The sequence below is a fragment of the Triturus cristatus genome, chromosome 4_1, assembly GCF_964204655.1.
Source record: "Triturus cristatus chromosome 4_1, aTriCri1.1, whole genome shotgun sequence".
NCBI classification, from domain to species: Eukaryota; Metazoa; Chordata; class Amphibia; order Caudata; family Salamandridae; genus Triturus; species Triturus cristatus.
In genome coordinates this window covers 428,469,556-428,486,014 of record NC_140585.1, presented here as the reverse complement: position 1 = coordinate 428,486,014, position 16,459 = coordinate 428,469,556, and the positions used below count along the sequence as shown (strand labels likewise).

General features: G+C 44.7%; 1 protein-coding gene across 9 annotated transcripts in view; it reads left to right on the top strand.

Moving 5' to 3' along the window:
• The window catches only part of TSPAN9 (tetraspanin 9), an 828,427-nt gene that overhangs the window by 32,088 nt on the left and 779,880 nt on the right, over positions 1–16,459 (top strand). The window contains exon 1 of one of the 9 annotated variants that reach the window (XM_085652567.1): positions 6,720–6,885. The exons of 6 other annotated variants lie outside the window; for them this stretch is intronic. The gene's annotated coding sequence lies outside the window, so the exon portion shown is untranslated. Of the gene's footprint in view, positions 1–6,719; positions 6,886–16,459 lie in introns of those variants that run through there. 2 more of the 9 variants (XM_085652571.1, XM_085652563.1) reach the window with 2 other exon arrangements.

Below are 16,459 nucleotides of genomic sequence, written 5' to 3'. Positions count from 1 at the left end.
GCCTCCACGCTCACCTCTGCCAACCCCCCGAGCACAAGATGCATTGTCGTCCCTGCACGTCATTGAATGCATTCATATATAGGTGGCTGAGTTTGGAATCCAACTGGGCATCCGTGTGCCATCTTGGCACTTTATTTACCTTTTCAGCTATACTTCTGGGGCCTGGGTTCTTTAACGTGCCACGCACGTGCATACGATGTGCTGAGAGTAGCAATACTACATTTCCTTCCCACATTCAATGACACATGTTTGCTGCTCACTTATTCAAGATCTGCCCCTTCAGTGGGTGGTGGGAGAAGGGGAATGCCAGCTATGTTGGTATGCCATTGCCTGGGACACACATGCCAGCTGCATCAATGTTGTTGTGCTGCTGAGTGCAGGGGTGTTTTTTGACAAATTGCCATAATGCCACTTCGATGTATGATGCTTATTATGTATTTGTATCAGCGTCATTATATGCACAGTGCATCAGTCACTCGGAATCCAGCAACAGGTTACACAGAGGTGGGGCATTACATTGGGTATGTTTGCTTCTGTCGTGGGATGCCTGTAGTCCCCAGCACATTGGGAAACCAGCATTTACAATGCAATGGTCTCGGCAATATTATAGGTAGAGCTATTGGTATTGCTCATTATTTTTTTATCATTTTTGTATCCCTAAATAAATGGCATTGTCATTTCTACTGGCATTAGCTTTTTTTTTGCATATGTGATACCTATTGCATTAGCAGTGAGGTAGTGAGAGAGTGAGGTAGTGATCTTTTTAGAGAGAGAAGTAGTGAGATAGTGAGGTAGTGATATAGATAGAGGGGAGTAGTGATGTATAGAGAGTTATGTAGTGAGAGAGAGTGAGGTAGATAGAGTGTGAGGTAGTGAAAGAGTGAGTTAGTGAGTGAGAGGTATTTTCTGACGTAGTGAGATAGAAACAGTGAGTGATGTTGTGAGGTAGTGAGAGAGAAAGATTGAGGTAGTGAAAGAGAGAGTGAGGTAGTGAGGGATGTTGTGAGGTATTAAGATAGAAACAGAGAGTAATGTAGTGAAGTAGTGAGATAGAGTGAGGTAGTGAAAGAGTGAAAGTGACTTAGTGTATTTGAGAGAGAGGGTGAGGTAGTGAGATAGAGAGAGTGAATTAGTGATTTAGAAAGAGAGAGTGAAGTTGTGAGGTAGTGAGAGAGTGATGTAGTGAAGTTTTGAGAGAGTGTGTTGTGATATACAATGCAATGGTCTCAGCATTGTTAAAGTTAGAGCTATTGGCATTGCTCATGACATTTTTTTTGTTTATATTTTTGTTTTTAAAACATTTAAAGAAACGGCATTGTTATTTACAATGTCAATAGCCAAATCACTCTCAAATGCGAGACCTATTGCATTTGCACCCACACACACAAAGCCACCCACACACACAGAGCCAACCACAGAGCCACTCACACAGAGCAACCCACACACAAATAGAGCCACCCACAGAGCCACCTACACACACACACACGCAGTAGCCCACTGACCTATTTACATTATGTGCACTTTGTGATCTGCATGGTACATGTTATTTGCTGCAGGCACATTAACCCTATGCGCTACCTTTCCAGGAGTCAAAACTTCCACTAGACAAAACTCCGATCTCTCTCTAGGAAGAACATTAAACACCCGAGTCGTCATGACATTTTTATTGTTGCCGAAAATTGCTGGAGGCCAGGAAGGAGGCAGCAAGCGCTTGTAAAACCTTAATTTACTTGCAAACATAATGTCTCCACCCAAAGTCAGCGCACGGTCTCACCGGTTGCACTGCCCTAGAGCTGGCCATTCTCAAGGGTGCTGTGACCTAAGTGACAGAGTCACTGTTGTTCTTGGCTGTGCTGCTTCATAGGGCCGCTGATCATTGGAGATCAGCTTGATTCGAAGCTCTACTACATTTTGGCAGGTTGGGAAATCAAAACACATGCATGTAGAGCGATCTGATCAGCTTTATGTTTTGCAAGCAACAACACAAACAGCTGGTGACGGCCCTTACACACTGGTTGAAAACAGTAAACAGGTTAACATGATCTCAAACCTTAGTTTACATTTCTGAAACATTGTGAAAGTTGTGCGAGTTCTAGGGAGTACATTTATACTATATGAAGCATTGTATAAAAGCAGCATCCGCGAGTCATGCTACAATAGATGGAAAAACTTGTGGTTAAAACCCAACAAAAGGCCGATGCCGTTGGTCCAAGGGGATGCAGTACTGGGTGTTGCATCTAATGTATCACAACGATGGATACATGCAATGATGAAAATAACCGGACCAGTGGTTATTAAGGGCCCCTAATGTTAAAGAAAAATTAAAATGCAATGAGCAGTGGGATAGGCCAACCAGAGCATTGCATAACTCGTGTTCATTGTGAATCTAAAAGAACAAACTGCACGTACCCGTGTAATACACCACTATAGGCAAACTCAATATCTATATTTCTCTCATATGCGGAGAAAGCGTATCAGCATATGGGCGAGGCACCCACTCACCTGCAAAGAATGGACCCAAGTTACAATTGAGAATATTATACAACGATGTGTCCAATTTGGCAAATAGATGCTGTATTTAACGTACCTCGTGTGTCCCATAAACGGTACCTAATGATACCATACGCCTCTCTAATGTCGGGAGCAAAACCGCACCATAGCTCGGCGTTTGCCTTAAAAGGACTCCCAGAACCAGAAGTTACTTGTAGTGCGACCACAACGATGTGAAGCTAGTCTGTGTTATCTATTAATTGTCTACGAACTCCTACCATATTTAGAAGGTGTTTACTCACAAATACAAAAGTGTTATGTAACCCAATATGCATAACAAGTAAGGGGAAAGCCGTAAATACCGTAACCCCATCAATCAAGCTTTTGTGTAGCAAAAATGTATAATATACCACACAATAGCACAGCATATAGGTTGCAACTCAAAGTTTAATATGAAAGTTCACAACAGAGTGTACATTTCAATTAAAGTGATTGGCAACCTGTCCGATTGTTTTAATAATCGTGAAGACAATCATCGAGGAAAGGGAACTGAGGTTGCACAACTTTTGTGAGGGTACAGAAACGAGTGATAGATTTGGGGGGGGGGGGCGCACAAAGGGCTTGATCGAGGCCCAGGGAGGGCGAAGGCGCAAAGGCAGTGTCGACGAAGGCATCGGGTGCCTGGGAGAGGTGTGCAGGGACAGAGCGAACTTAGGCGAACACGGGTCCGAGTGAGAGCCGAGTTCTCGGAGGCAGATGGTATAAACAGTTTGAGTTCGAAATCTTACCTTGTTTCCAGTTCGGCGCTTTCCTCCTTTCTGTATTTTTCTTTTTACCACTCCTGTCTCAGAAAAGGAGCGAAGCAACTCAGTTAAGTCAGCTCCTTCATAGCCCACGGACCCCCAAAAATCGGGAGGGGCTTCTCCCAGCCTGCAATGGAACCATGATCCCGGAGCGCGAGCTGGATGCGAGCTTGGGGCTCTAAAAAGGGAAGACGGTGGAAAATCCAAGCCTCTGCTGCCTGCTCTCCACCTTCCTTGAGACTGCCGCGGCGAGCGTGGTATAATTGCAGTGAACGAAAAACAAGGCTGAGAAGTGACCTGCTTAGTGATCGCGAAATGCTCAGATAGTCAAGGAAGCGATAATTGCGCGGGGAAGTTGATGTGATGTTAAAAACATGCAAGGGAGGCGGCTACGGAAGAAATTGTGATAAATCTGTGAGCGTGATGCTAGCTGTTTAACAGGAAGCTTACCGGTTAATCCTTGTTATAGGGCTGGACCGGGGGCATCAATGTGCTCGTGAACAATTCTGCAGAATGGGAGAGTCGTATCAGTGAAAATGTGTGCTTGAGAAGGCAGAGGTAGACACAATGGATGGTGAGAAGACTCACCGGTTTGCATCCTTTAAGGTTGAAGAGCCACAGGCGTGTGTTAAGAGCCCAGCAGCCAGTCGTTGAGGGAATCGCCCTGAACACCGCCGCCTTTCTCCGAGGTGAAGCAGAAAAGCCTCGGAGAAAGGCAGTGGCGTTTTCGGATTCGGGGCGTGTTTTTCTTTTTCTCTCCTCTTGCCATTGGCTGGAGGAGAGAAAAACACGCCCTGAGAAAACCTCGCAAAAAACACGCCCCCGAATCCGAAAAGGACAGGGCTTGTTTTGCGAGACAAAGCCTCTTCTCCAATGGCTGGCCAGCATTTAAGAGGCCAGCCAATGGAGAAGAGACCTAAAAATGGCGGATGGAAGCTTCAAAACTTTTTCGGTTTTGAGGGCGTGTTCCTGCTGTTCTAAAAAGGCCGTGGCTAAAAAGTGAAAAGAACAGCACGGAACACGCCCCCGAATCTGAAAAAGACGGAGCCTATTTGGAGGGACGGCTCGCTCCTCCAATGGCTGGCCTCCGTTTCGGAAGCCAGCCAATGGAGGAGAAGCAAAAAGAGAGGCGGGCTAAATAGCCACTCTAAGAAACATGGATGGTGCCTCGACCTAAAAAGGACGAGAGAGAGAGAGAGAGAGGGGGAACGAGAGAGAGAGAGAGGGAGGGGGGTGGGGGGGGGGGAGAGACGAGAGACCCCGACCAACCCCTTCATCTCACTGCATGCAGGGCCTGGCACCTGCGCTTGTCCTGTTGCAGTCGCACCTTAGTAAAAATAAATTTATCTCTATCCAGTAAAGTTTCGTTTTCATAACAAACACTGCTGTAACCTCTGTCTGCCACTGCATCCGGTGGCACCGTGGATCGCTGGGTGCAGTTTGTGGAAGCAGTAGTTATGCCATCCTCACGGTGAGCCTGTTTCCTGCTCGTAGACTGCTCTGCCTTTTACTGCAGGGTGGGGGTGGGTGGGGGCCGTCCCGTCTGTAGTTAGTTATAGAATCTGCCCCACTCTGTGATGCCTCTAAGTAAACCGCGCCCGTCAGCCCGGTGAGGAGCGCCACACCGACATGTTTATCGGGCACACGCTTTTGAAATGATATGACAGCCGTGAAAATGAGTGTTCATTGCGCCTGATTGTGTTTTGAAGTTGTCCTATGTGATTAAGCTCATGTGACTGTTTCCAGAGCAGATTCTTACAAACGGAGTACTACTATACGATATATATTTATATATGCCCCAGATCAGGGCACAAGTCCTAAAAAAAGAAGTGGGGGGACGCTGTCACCGGAAGTGACGTCACAACAGGAATCGCATGAAAAGAAGTGGGGGGACGCTGTCACCGGAAGTGACGTCACAACAGGAATCTCATGAGTATTCATATGCCTTTAGATGACGGGGCATTTCACAGCACTGCTACCCCTGGTCTGTTCCTCGATGTCCTTTGCAACCCCCCCTCCCCCGAGGGGGTGCCCCAGTTGCACAACGAAGTGCGCACAAGATACAGAAGGACACACATTCCAAGCGTTAACCGCCAACGCCTGCTCGCTCCGCCTCCCAATCACTCCAGCCTGCACACACCACCGGTGCCTCTTAAAGTCTCCAATTACAAATATTAGGATATCTTTGGTAATTTAGGGGAAACTTCCCTCCAACCCGGGCTCTCTGCTCACACAATGCTGTCCAGCTTTTGGGCAGGGGGGACGGCGTCCACCCGGAAAAACCTGGTAAAATAAGTGGGGGGACGCCGTCCACCCGCGTGGTACCCCGACTCGAGCCCTGCCCCAGATGTGCATTTTATGTAGGTGTGGATTTCAGAAATTGTTGAAGTATGATCGGTTGCATTTGAGATTATAACAAAACGTTGTTGCCCCCCTCTCATTTGCACAACACTTTGTAAGTCGATAGCCTAAGGCTTTTTCCGCAATGTGGAATGTTAAAATGAAATTTGACTGAAGTGCCAGAAGGTATATATTCATGCTAATTTCTGAGGAGATAAAGCTTTTGAATATGGAATGAATTAGTCTCGGGGATGACGCCCATATGCTTCTTGCTTTGCATACATTATGAGCTCCATCTATGGACTGGTTCTGACAGTAACATGTTAGCAGTGCGCAGATTTCACTATGCGAGTTGCCTTCATTGACACTACCACAACAATTATTTACGTGTGCGTTCCATATATGATCTTTCTGTAAGGCCCTATAGCATTTTGTGAGAGAGCTTGTTTTACAGTAGCTTTGGGATCTGTTAAGTATACACGGCCATTATAAAGCCATATGAGATGTGTGTGCTGTCTGTTTGGGCCCATATTGGTTAATTTAAAATGAAATAACTTTTTAGAATGTGTCCTATAGCTACACCCGTTGGTTGAATAATAGTTGTTATTCATTTTTAGGTCTCGGCTCGAAGGCTGCGCTCCGAGATTTAATGTAAGGAGTGGGGCTTTAACCCGCCCCTTTTTTTTACCTCTTCTCCATTGGCTGGCCTCTGAAATACTGGTCAGCCATTGGAGAAGAGCATTGTCTCTCCAAACAAGCCCCGTCTTTTTCGGATTCGGGGGCATGTTTTTTACTTTCTTTCTCTCCTCTGGAATGTAAACAGCAATGGCAAGAGGAGAGAAAGAAAAACACGCCCCCGAATCCGAAAACGCCGCTGCGTTTCTCCGAGGCATTTCTGCTTGACCACGGAGAAAGGCGGTGGTGTTAATGGCGTCCTCTCCCCCTGCTGTCGGCTCCCGTTTTCAGCTGCTGCTCTGGTCTCTGGTTGCTGCTCCGCGCGCAGCGTGTTTTCTAGCTCTGTTTCCTGCCCCCTACCATTTGAGCCCAGCCCAGGATGTTACGTCCAGCCTCGGTCTCGAGCTGCCTGACTCGGCCCCGCCCTCCTCATCTCCTCCTGTGGCAGGGAGGAAGCAGCTCTGCCAGGACCACGGCGAGGCATCCAGCATAGAAGAGGCGCCAGCGGTGATCAAGGGGCAGGCAAAGCATGGACAGCCAGGGAAGGAAAGTGATTGTCTGCGACAATGGCACTGGGGTAAGTGTCCGGAGAGGGCTGTCGGGTCACAATGCCTAGCCTGGTGGAGCTTTGCAACTTTACTTGAAAAAAACAGAAGCTCTCCAGAAGCAGGAAGTGCAGAGGCTGTGGTTCCACCCCCGGTTTCCTCCCTCCTACATTTCTCAAATATTTTTAACCAGTTCTCTTCAAAGTAAATAACAGGTACTTTTTAAAAAGCATTGCAATGCACATCTGCCGGAAATAAATGTTTTCATCTCATTTCATCCGTTTTCGTTCCTCCTTTCTCGCCTTCTCTTTCGCACCTTTCTTCCTTTCGCCTCCTGCTTTAACCACCCTGTATCTTCTTGGTTTGATTACGCAGATAACGTTATAGAACCACGGCTGAGCATAAAATGAGTATGCCAAGATCATACTTTGCGGCTGGGTTATGTGCGCTTTATTTACAAACAATAATATATTTTTCCAGTACTTTCTGCCACATGTAAGCTTTTTTAGCTTCGTAAATATAAGGTGTAGCTATGTTCCCAGCTCATAAGAAATGTGCATAACAGGCATTTCTAGGTTTCTTAAGGTCTGTATGCAACGCCAGGAGCTGCTTTCACTTGCGAGATCACAGCGAACTGCTCAGTTTTTCGAGGCTGCAGGACACAACATAAATACCGAGCCTGCAGGAGTAAGGTATTGTCATACTGAATTAGCATATTTTGGAGTGATGTTGCATATGTTTATATATGGCCCAGCAAATACAGCGGAAATGTTAGCTATAACTGGGAACTCGGTTTTATAGACTTGGAAGTAATGTGATTTTCTCTTTCAGTTAGCCGAGGTTATACCCAGTTTATTCATCTAATCATCCATCATCAATAGAAATCCATTTATTAGATTGGGCATTTTTGACTCATTTTGTAATAGTTTAACGAGCTGCACGGTACTAGAGCGTTACCATTAAAAAAATAAACATATTGTGTCTGATAAAACTATCACCCTAAGAAAAGCAAGATGCATGTATAGATTTGAAAAGTATTGTCTGGATTACCTATATTGCAGAGTTTTATTTCAAATTCAAATTCAAATAGACTTTATTCGGATTTCAAAAAGCCATCCATAAAAGCACAGAAACAAAATTTTAAAATACACATTAAATACTACAATTTTGGGCCACAGCTTATTACATATAAAAATATAATTTATAAAAACAACAGTGAAAACACAATTGACCTTCTAGCTGAGCTGTGCATAAGACCATCATACATACAATATATAGAGTTATGCATAAAAGATAACTATTAATTTTATGAAGGCAGGACAAATGCAATATATTAAGTTGTGCAAATCATGCTTTAAAGTGCAAAATGCATGTCTAAACAAAATTAATCGATTTTCAATGACCTGCGTGAGCGTACAATGGCGTTAAGAAAGCTACTAACTCTAAAAATTAATTCGTCTGATCCCAACATTAAAAAGTGTCTATAAGCATAGTTGTGGTCAGTCAGGTCATATTTCCTACAGTATGGGATAAGGTAATGCCTTGTAAATTTCATGTAGAAACCACAGCCAAAAATGAAATGGAGCATACTCTGGGTTCCACCATGGTCACAAGGACAATTTAATTTTTACGAGTTTTTAGTGTAACCCAGTGGAAAGCAGATAAGATTTACGATGCTCCTGTCCCTGAATCTAAATAATAGAATCCTGTTCCACCTGCCCAATTTTTTACATAGATAGGGCTGGGGTGACATCGGGGATTCAATGTATGGTTCCCGGATAAATAAGTAGTCGATTGTAGATTGTTTCACGGAGTCTGCTCTTTCCCTCTCATTGTGAAAATACTGATAGAGTGCCCTTCTCACCAAGTTTTTATGGGAGCCGTCAATCTGGTCGGGGTATGTAAAAAGATGACGTAGTTGACACTCACAAGGCTCCTTTCTACCGCATTTATCCATGGGATTAAACCGGCATTCTCGCTTTTCAAACAATCTATAATAATCTCACGGGTCAGGGAAGCTGCCGGGTTTAGCCAGATCCTTAACCAAAATAATGCATGTCTAGCTCTTATAAAATCCTCAACATAATGCAGTTTTAATTCATTGTGACATACAAGGGTCGGTGCACTAATAACTCCCCCCAAAATCTTCCGACAAAATCTATTCTCTTCTCTCTGTAGTTCTGAGCAGTTCGAGAACCCCCAGACTTCAGCACCGTATGTTCCAGTTGGAAGACATTGAGTCCGGTAGATTTGTAGTAAACTGAGAACCACATCGGCCTGGCGTGGTTGGCGGAGAGAGGTAATAAAATTAATCGATTTGGAGAGTTTGTTTCTCCCCATCGCCACGTGGGGTTGCCACGAGCCGCTATTAGAGAATAGCAGACCCAGGTAAGGGAAAGTGCAAGTGCTTTTTAAAGTGTTTTGACCTATCACAATCTTTGAGATTTTATAATTTTTAGGGCCGCAAGTCATTATAAAAGATTTGCTAAAATTAGTGCACAAGCCTAAATCAGACATATAATTAACAAATCCCGAAATTAAAATACGCAGGGCATTCGGGGTGCGGCCCATAAGGACCGCATCATCTGCGTAGAGTAACGCCGGGATAGGTTTCTTATTGATAATTGGAACGTCCTTTGTCAAGTTGCATAAAGAATGAGTTAATTCATTGATGTATAGTATAAAAAGCAAGGGGGCCAAGACGCAGCCCTGTCTCACCCCCTTGCCAATTAAAATCTCGTTTGAAACCTCGCCTTCGTTGTTTATTCGAACTCGGGCTTTCAAATTGCGATGGAGGTTGGCCAGAAAATGGACTAAAGGTTCATCTAAGCCATAATTTAAAAGAATGGTCCATAAGCGAGAGCGATTAACAAAATCAAATGCTGAGCTTAGGTCCATAAAACCAAAATACAAAGGGGATTGTTTAGCTCTCGTGTATTTGGCCATTATGAGGTTAAGGTTCAAACATTGTTCCACCGTGCCAAGCTTGCTCCTAAAGCCTAGCTGGCAACGGTGGATAATAGAGTTTTCATCTGCCCAAGTACTTATTTTATCAAATAGGACCCTACCAAGGACCTTCAGGGTGTTGTCGATCAAAGATATTGGTCGATAACACCCCGGGTCCAACCTATTTCCCTTTTTAAAAATGGGTACAATAGTACTACTAGACCATGTTGAAGGGATGGATTTCTTACTCAAATTATTAAAAAGGTTACAGAGTAAGGGGGCCCAAAAGCATGTGTTCGATTTTATCTGGTCGATGGACAAACCATCCGGACCAGGGGCCTTGTTGCCAGCACTATTGGCAATGGCTTCCTCCACCTCCTCTAATGTTATGACTATGGTACTGTCGGGGAAATTATCCTCAGTTGAGTCTCCAGCTGCAGCATAAAGCTTTGAAAAATGGGTAACCCATGAGTCTCCTGTAATATTACAGTTTATCGGGGTGATATTACTTCCCAAGGCTCTCAAGTTCTTTACTTCTCTCCAAAACCCAGTTGGATCTTTTAGGGCAGCAGTTTTAGTGAGATTGTCCCAGTGGCTTATTAGGAGCTCCTCAGTTCTAACTTTTAATACATGTTTATATTTGGAACGTAGTGAACTGACAAGGGACACGTCTCGGGGTTTGGCTTCCAAGGCCTTTCTAAGTTCTCTATTAGCCCTCGAACAATTGGTATCAAACCATCTTTGATTATTTATATTATGTTCTTTTAATGGTCTGGAGATTGCCCTTTTTATGACTGTGCATAAGTCACAGAAGGACTTAGTTATATCGGGGCCACCGGGTGTTAGGCAGTTAGAGATCAGCAGAGGGTTATTCCTAATCACATTAGTTAGGATCTCACGATTGTCAATCCCTCTCCAAACAATCCTAAGCCTATCTGTGGATACAATAATGTTTTGGGCTCCAACCTCATGTGGGCCTACAGGTTTTTTAATAGATTTAAGATGGATTACTATTGGCAGATGATCACTATATGAGCTGCTGACAATCTCAGATTTAAATAGCACTTCGCTAAGGAGGGAGGAGGTAAACATATAATCAATCGTGGTTGAGCTACCACGGCCAATATAAGTGGGGGCCGGTACCTTTCCCTCAGCGGTTCCACTATAGCCCATGACATCGTCTAGATCCCTGCTATATAATAAATCCAATAATTCAGAACCTCGTCTACAGGGCGGAGATATAGAATGAATGTGGGCATTAAAATCTCCGCCAACACAAATGCCATCAAATTGGCCAAACTTTTCTCCATTCGCAACTTCATCGATAAACTTAAACAGTTCTAGAAAAGTGGGGCTGGGATGGTTAATGAAATCATTGTTATAAAAGTTTATAAAACAGATCCTTAACCTTGCAACATATTTCACGGCTATCAGATGTTTACTGACCACATGTAAAGGTTCAATTTTCACATCCTTAGAAATTTTTGCCCAGTTAGATAGACCACCACTTGGTCGGCCCAAAGCAGGAGATGGTACAATAAGATTATGGCAGAAGAAACCCTCCAATAGTTGAGCGCATGTGCACCATGTTTCTTGCAACATTACTACATCAAAATTACTTATCCAGGTAACCCATTCTTTGATTTTCATCTTACCTGGAAGCCCAGCGATATTCCAGCTAATGACACTTAGAGTATCAGTCGGTGGAATAGTGGTGGAAAAAGGAAGGGCAATAGGAGGGCCGAGGCATACTACATGTGGGAGAACTAGTCCATCTGGGCAAGGTTTGTGAATACATATAGGATTTGCCATTTCCAGAGGCACTGTGCTGATGACCTTATCCAGTGTAATAGGAGATGTTAATGGTAGTCAATCTAGGCTTCCTAGATCAGATAGGGCGGAAAATCTGTTAGATATAGGAATGATATTAGAAACCGTTTGAAATAGTCTGTGAGGGGGCCTATAAAAATAGCCCAATGGGTGGAGGGTTATTGCAGTGGATAGACTAGCATGGGTGTTATGTGTATCCATGAAAAATCTTACAGAGTTCGGGTGTCTAAAGTTAATCACTATACAGTCCCCACTGATATTTTTGTGTTGTGGGCCCACCCAACTTACCCTACGAGTTGATATAATCTCATTTGAGATGTCCCATCTTGCCCCTTTGTGTTTAGTCAGCCAATCGATACATTTATTGTGTAATTGTACCCATGACTCGCTTTGGCCTTCTTTAAGGGCAGGCACGCCTGCTAACACTAAAACATATGGGCAGGCTTCTGGGGGTAAGTGGAGTGACGGCCCTAGATTATTGGTGGGTCTGTTTCTTATTGATGTACCTCCACTAATGCTTGTACTGTCCAAAGTGATGCCTGTCCTGTCTGTTAAGATAGCTAGCGGGGTAATAGTAGCCTTGGCATCCGAACTTGCAGTTCTAGTCGTTACTATTCCTGCTGCACCAGAGGGATCATGATTTGGGCCCGTGGTCAGTGCAGGTGGGATATTGGCTGAGGTGCTGCTAGATGAAACCGTTTTAGCAACAATTGGGCCTTTGATATTGTTATGGCCAAGGTCAGCAGCAGCAGCCAAACCCCCCTCCCTCAGACCGTTACATAGAGATTCTAATTTATTCATAATTTTCTCGCCCCGAACGGCATCTAAGCTAATAATGCCTTTCCTTTTGGTTTCCTCTTTTTTAACAAGGTTTTCAATTTTATCCAGTCTCTTAAAAACAGTATTAAATTGTTTAGCTATTTGAATTTCAACTTGTTTAAAAATAGTATCAACAATAGTTTCTATCAAATTGCCATTGAGTTTAGGTAGGATATTTCGATCAATGAACTCAGTCTGAGTGCTGGCTGTGTTATCGGTGCTCTCATTATGTGGCAAAGAGACCCCACAAGTGCTTTTGTCCAGGGCTGGAAACTCTAATCTACAGGTAAAAGCAGTGGGTCTCTCGGTTCCTTCATCCGATGGTAATGGAGAAGATGGTAAATCCTCGGTGGCACTTGATGTAACTATTTCACAATCTTTATCTTTATCTTTATTCCACATACTCTGTGGGGTAGGTTGGTTTCTGCTGCAACTTAATTGTTTCCTTTTATTTATTAAACATTTCACTGGGCCTCTCTTGCGTTTCTCCCTTGTTGGTTTGTTGGAGCATGGCATTCTATCTAGTTCAGGCTCCACTAAACGGTCAGTTGCAGGAATAGCCGCCAGACTAGTTATGTCAATAATAGGAGTTAAAGTGTCAACTTGGGCTGTTGGTTTAATAACCGTTACTGTAGGGGAGAGGGGGAGACCCAGATTAGATAAAGCCTTAGGAGATTGAGAACATAGCAAAGTGGTGGTAGGGAATCCGTAGGACAATCTACGTTCGGTGTCGGCAATCTCGTTGGTGACCATAGTAAGGGCATTGGCCAACAATGTATCAATCGATGTGGGCAGCTCAATAGGGACAACAGTGTCTACAGATGTGGTCTTCGTCGTACGTTTCCCCATGTTTTGATTGATTACCTGTACAGCCTGAGGATGCAAGAGGGGTGGCCCTGCCCTGCCTCTTCCTGCCCCGGACGGCCACAGACGGCCCGCCCTCTGCCCGGGCTCAGCCCGGCGACGCCCGCGCGCGTCCCGCGACGCGGAGGGAGCCTCTGCTTATGTAGCGCCTCCGGGCGCGGAACTGGTCGGAAGGAGGTCCTGGCGGAAGCAAAGGATGCCGGGAGCTGTAGTTCCCCCCCACTGCGGCCAGCGATGGAGAGTGGCGGCGAGGGGAACACACAGCGTCAGCGTCCCGTTACAGCCTGGTGGTCTAGTGGTCTTCGCCTGGTGAGTCCCGCTGCTCTGTTTGTTTTATTTGATATAACGCGAACTTGACCCGAATCCAATCAGGTATCAGAACGCTGTTCAGTGTCATTACCGAGACTCAAACCCAGTTCCCTGGGCTCCTTGATGGGGGAAGGTTTCTCTTAATCTTGATAGAGCCTGTTGAGAGGTTTGTCAGTTGATCCTGCAAAAAGTAAATATGTGTCAAATTTTGAGGTTACTGTGTGGCTCTGTGTGTGTGGCTCTGTGTGTGTGGGGGTGGCTCTGTGTGTGTGGGGGTGGCTCTGTGTGGGGGTGGCTCTGTGTATGTGTGTGTGTGGGTGGCTCTGTGTGTGTGGGGGGGTGGCTCTGTGTGTGTGTGGTTGGCTCTGTGTGTGTGGCTCTGTGTGTGTGGCTCTGTGTGTGTGGGTGGCTTTTTTTGTAGGTGGCTCTATGCGTGGTGGGTCTGTCTGTGTGTGGGTAACTGTGTGTGTAGGTGGCTCTGTGGGTGGCTCTATGGGTGGCTCTATTTGTGTGTGGGTTGCTCTATGTGAGTGGCTCTGTGTGTGTGGGTGGCTTTGGGTGTGTGGCTCTGTGTGTGGGTGCAAATGCAATAGGTCTCGCATTTTAGAGTAATTAAGCTATTGACATTGTAAATAACAATGCCGTTTCTTTAAATGTTTTAAAAACAAAAACATAAACAAAAATAATGTCATGAGCAATGCCAATAGCTTTAACTTTAACAATGCCGAGACCATTGCATTGTAAATGCTTGTTAGATTCTTTTAGGGTTGTAAAATATTCCTTGTAGTTGCTTTGCTTGGCTAAGCAGGACGGGATAGCTCGTATGGTGCTGCAGCAGTTGACGTCTCATCAACAATTTAGTGTGTTTGTCTTCAAGAACATATACTTACACAGTAGCTAATTTTGGGTGACTTGCAGGATTTTAATAACTATCAGCTGTGTTCAGGTGATCTTCCAGGATCGGACACTGGTGCTGAAGCTCACTCTACCATCACAGCTCAAACTATCCTCAAAGATGAGGCCCGCAAGGCCGAAACATGTCCGTGGTCGCGGGTGTTCCTGTTTAGAGGGGACACTGCTTTGTAATTCCAACTGGACTGTCCATTCCACGTCTGGCCTAACAATACTTTAGATGCAAAGAGCCAAATTACAAAATGTATTCAAAGGAGTTTATGAAAAACAATTTGAAGACACATAGCGGCACACTGAACACTGGTGCAACATAATCGTGTTTGGTGCTCTCTTTAGAGGTGATACACTCAAGTGATAAATCCTGAGCAACTAGTATATCAGCAAACACAGGGACAGCACGAGCCTTTACAAAAAATTGTCAACCATCATATAGGGTCAGTGTTTTTAAAGTTGACTTGAGTGTATCACCTCTAAAAAGAGCACAGACCACATTTATTTTGCACCAATATTCACTGCGCCGCCTCCTTTTGAATACATTTTATTCAACATTTAGTTCTTTGCATCTAAAGAATTGTTACTGGGGACCAGCTTGTTTTTAGGTCTAGCCTACGCAGTGCACAAGCGCTGCTTTGGAGTGACCTTTTGGAATCACTCCGTACTATTTTGGAAACCCGTGCATGTAGTGCACTGCTTCCAAAGAGCCCTCGTGCATGTACGGTGTTTACCTTGCGGGAGCGAGCAGCGGTTCCATCTGTTTGCAATTATCGCGCCCGCCGCTGCTCGCTCCCGTAAGGTAAACGCTGTAGATGGACTTGCGCCACGCTTGTTTACAAATTAGGCACTGGTGCTCGCTATAATTCTCTGGCCAATGCGAACAGCTGCTTTCAGTAGACGTCATTTCCGTGGCCGAGTTGAGTTAAAGTGCCATGAATGCGGCCGTCTCATTGGCCGCGTCAGAGCAGCGTTTGAATGCCCGACTGAGCTAGGCTTCTCGAGTCACTCACTAACAAAGTAGTCGAAGCACTCTGAGGCTTTGGACACGCACCAGGTTTTTTTTTACCGCTGTTGTTCATTCCTCCTGCCTTAACAAAGCGCCATCCTTTCCGTTTTGTTGAGGCTAATTTTCAGCACGTCGTCTGCCCAAGGCTGCCAAATGGATGGAGGATAATTGGACGAGCAGATAACTGCATTGCAGAGAAATGAGGGCGACATCCAAGGAATGTCAACAGCAGATAACAGCACAACTCTCGCCTCAAACAGTACCTAAGCCCCTCACATCTGCATACAGCCGCCCGGAGAGCCGCAGTTATAATCCAGCAATCAAGGCGGATTCAGTACCTTTTCGAGCAGACCAACAATCTATTCATATATTCTTCAATTTTATGTAGGTCTCATCTTATAATCCACTTAAGGTAGGTGCAGGAAACCCCTGTGGGGCATTTTCTCCTTCCCTAGTAAGGAGACAGTGGGAGAATGGACACCCATGCACCCTTACAAAGCATGTAATAAGAGCAGGCTATATCCAAAGCTGACATTCCCCGTGTAGTTTAAAAAGCATAAAACGATTTTTTACTCAAATTTTAAAAGTACGTATTACACCATTCCTCTTCTCCTGGAAACGGGAGCCTTTCAACCACGACTGGATTTCAAAGGATCCAATGTATTTGCCGTTTCTGCTGGCCAGATTAGTTTTGCCATTATTAAGACTCTCAGTTTTCGTTTTTTGCTGATTTTTACAGATATACAGAAAGCCATCTATATCCGTATTTGTATTCTTTTACATATGGTAAAAAACATCAAAAAGCAATTTCTTGACTAATTTCTCAGTGGTGTCAGTCATGGCTGCTTAGCCAATAGCTGTGCAGACTGACTGGAATTAATGAGTGTGACAGCTCATGTTTTCATAAAGATGTCTAGATGTATAAA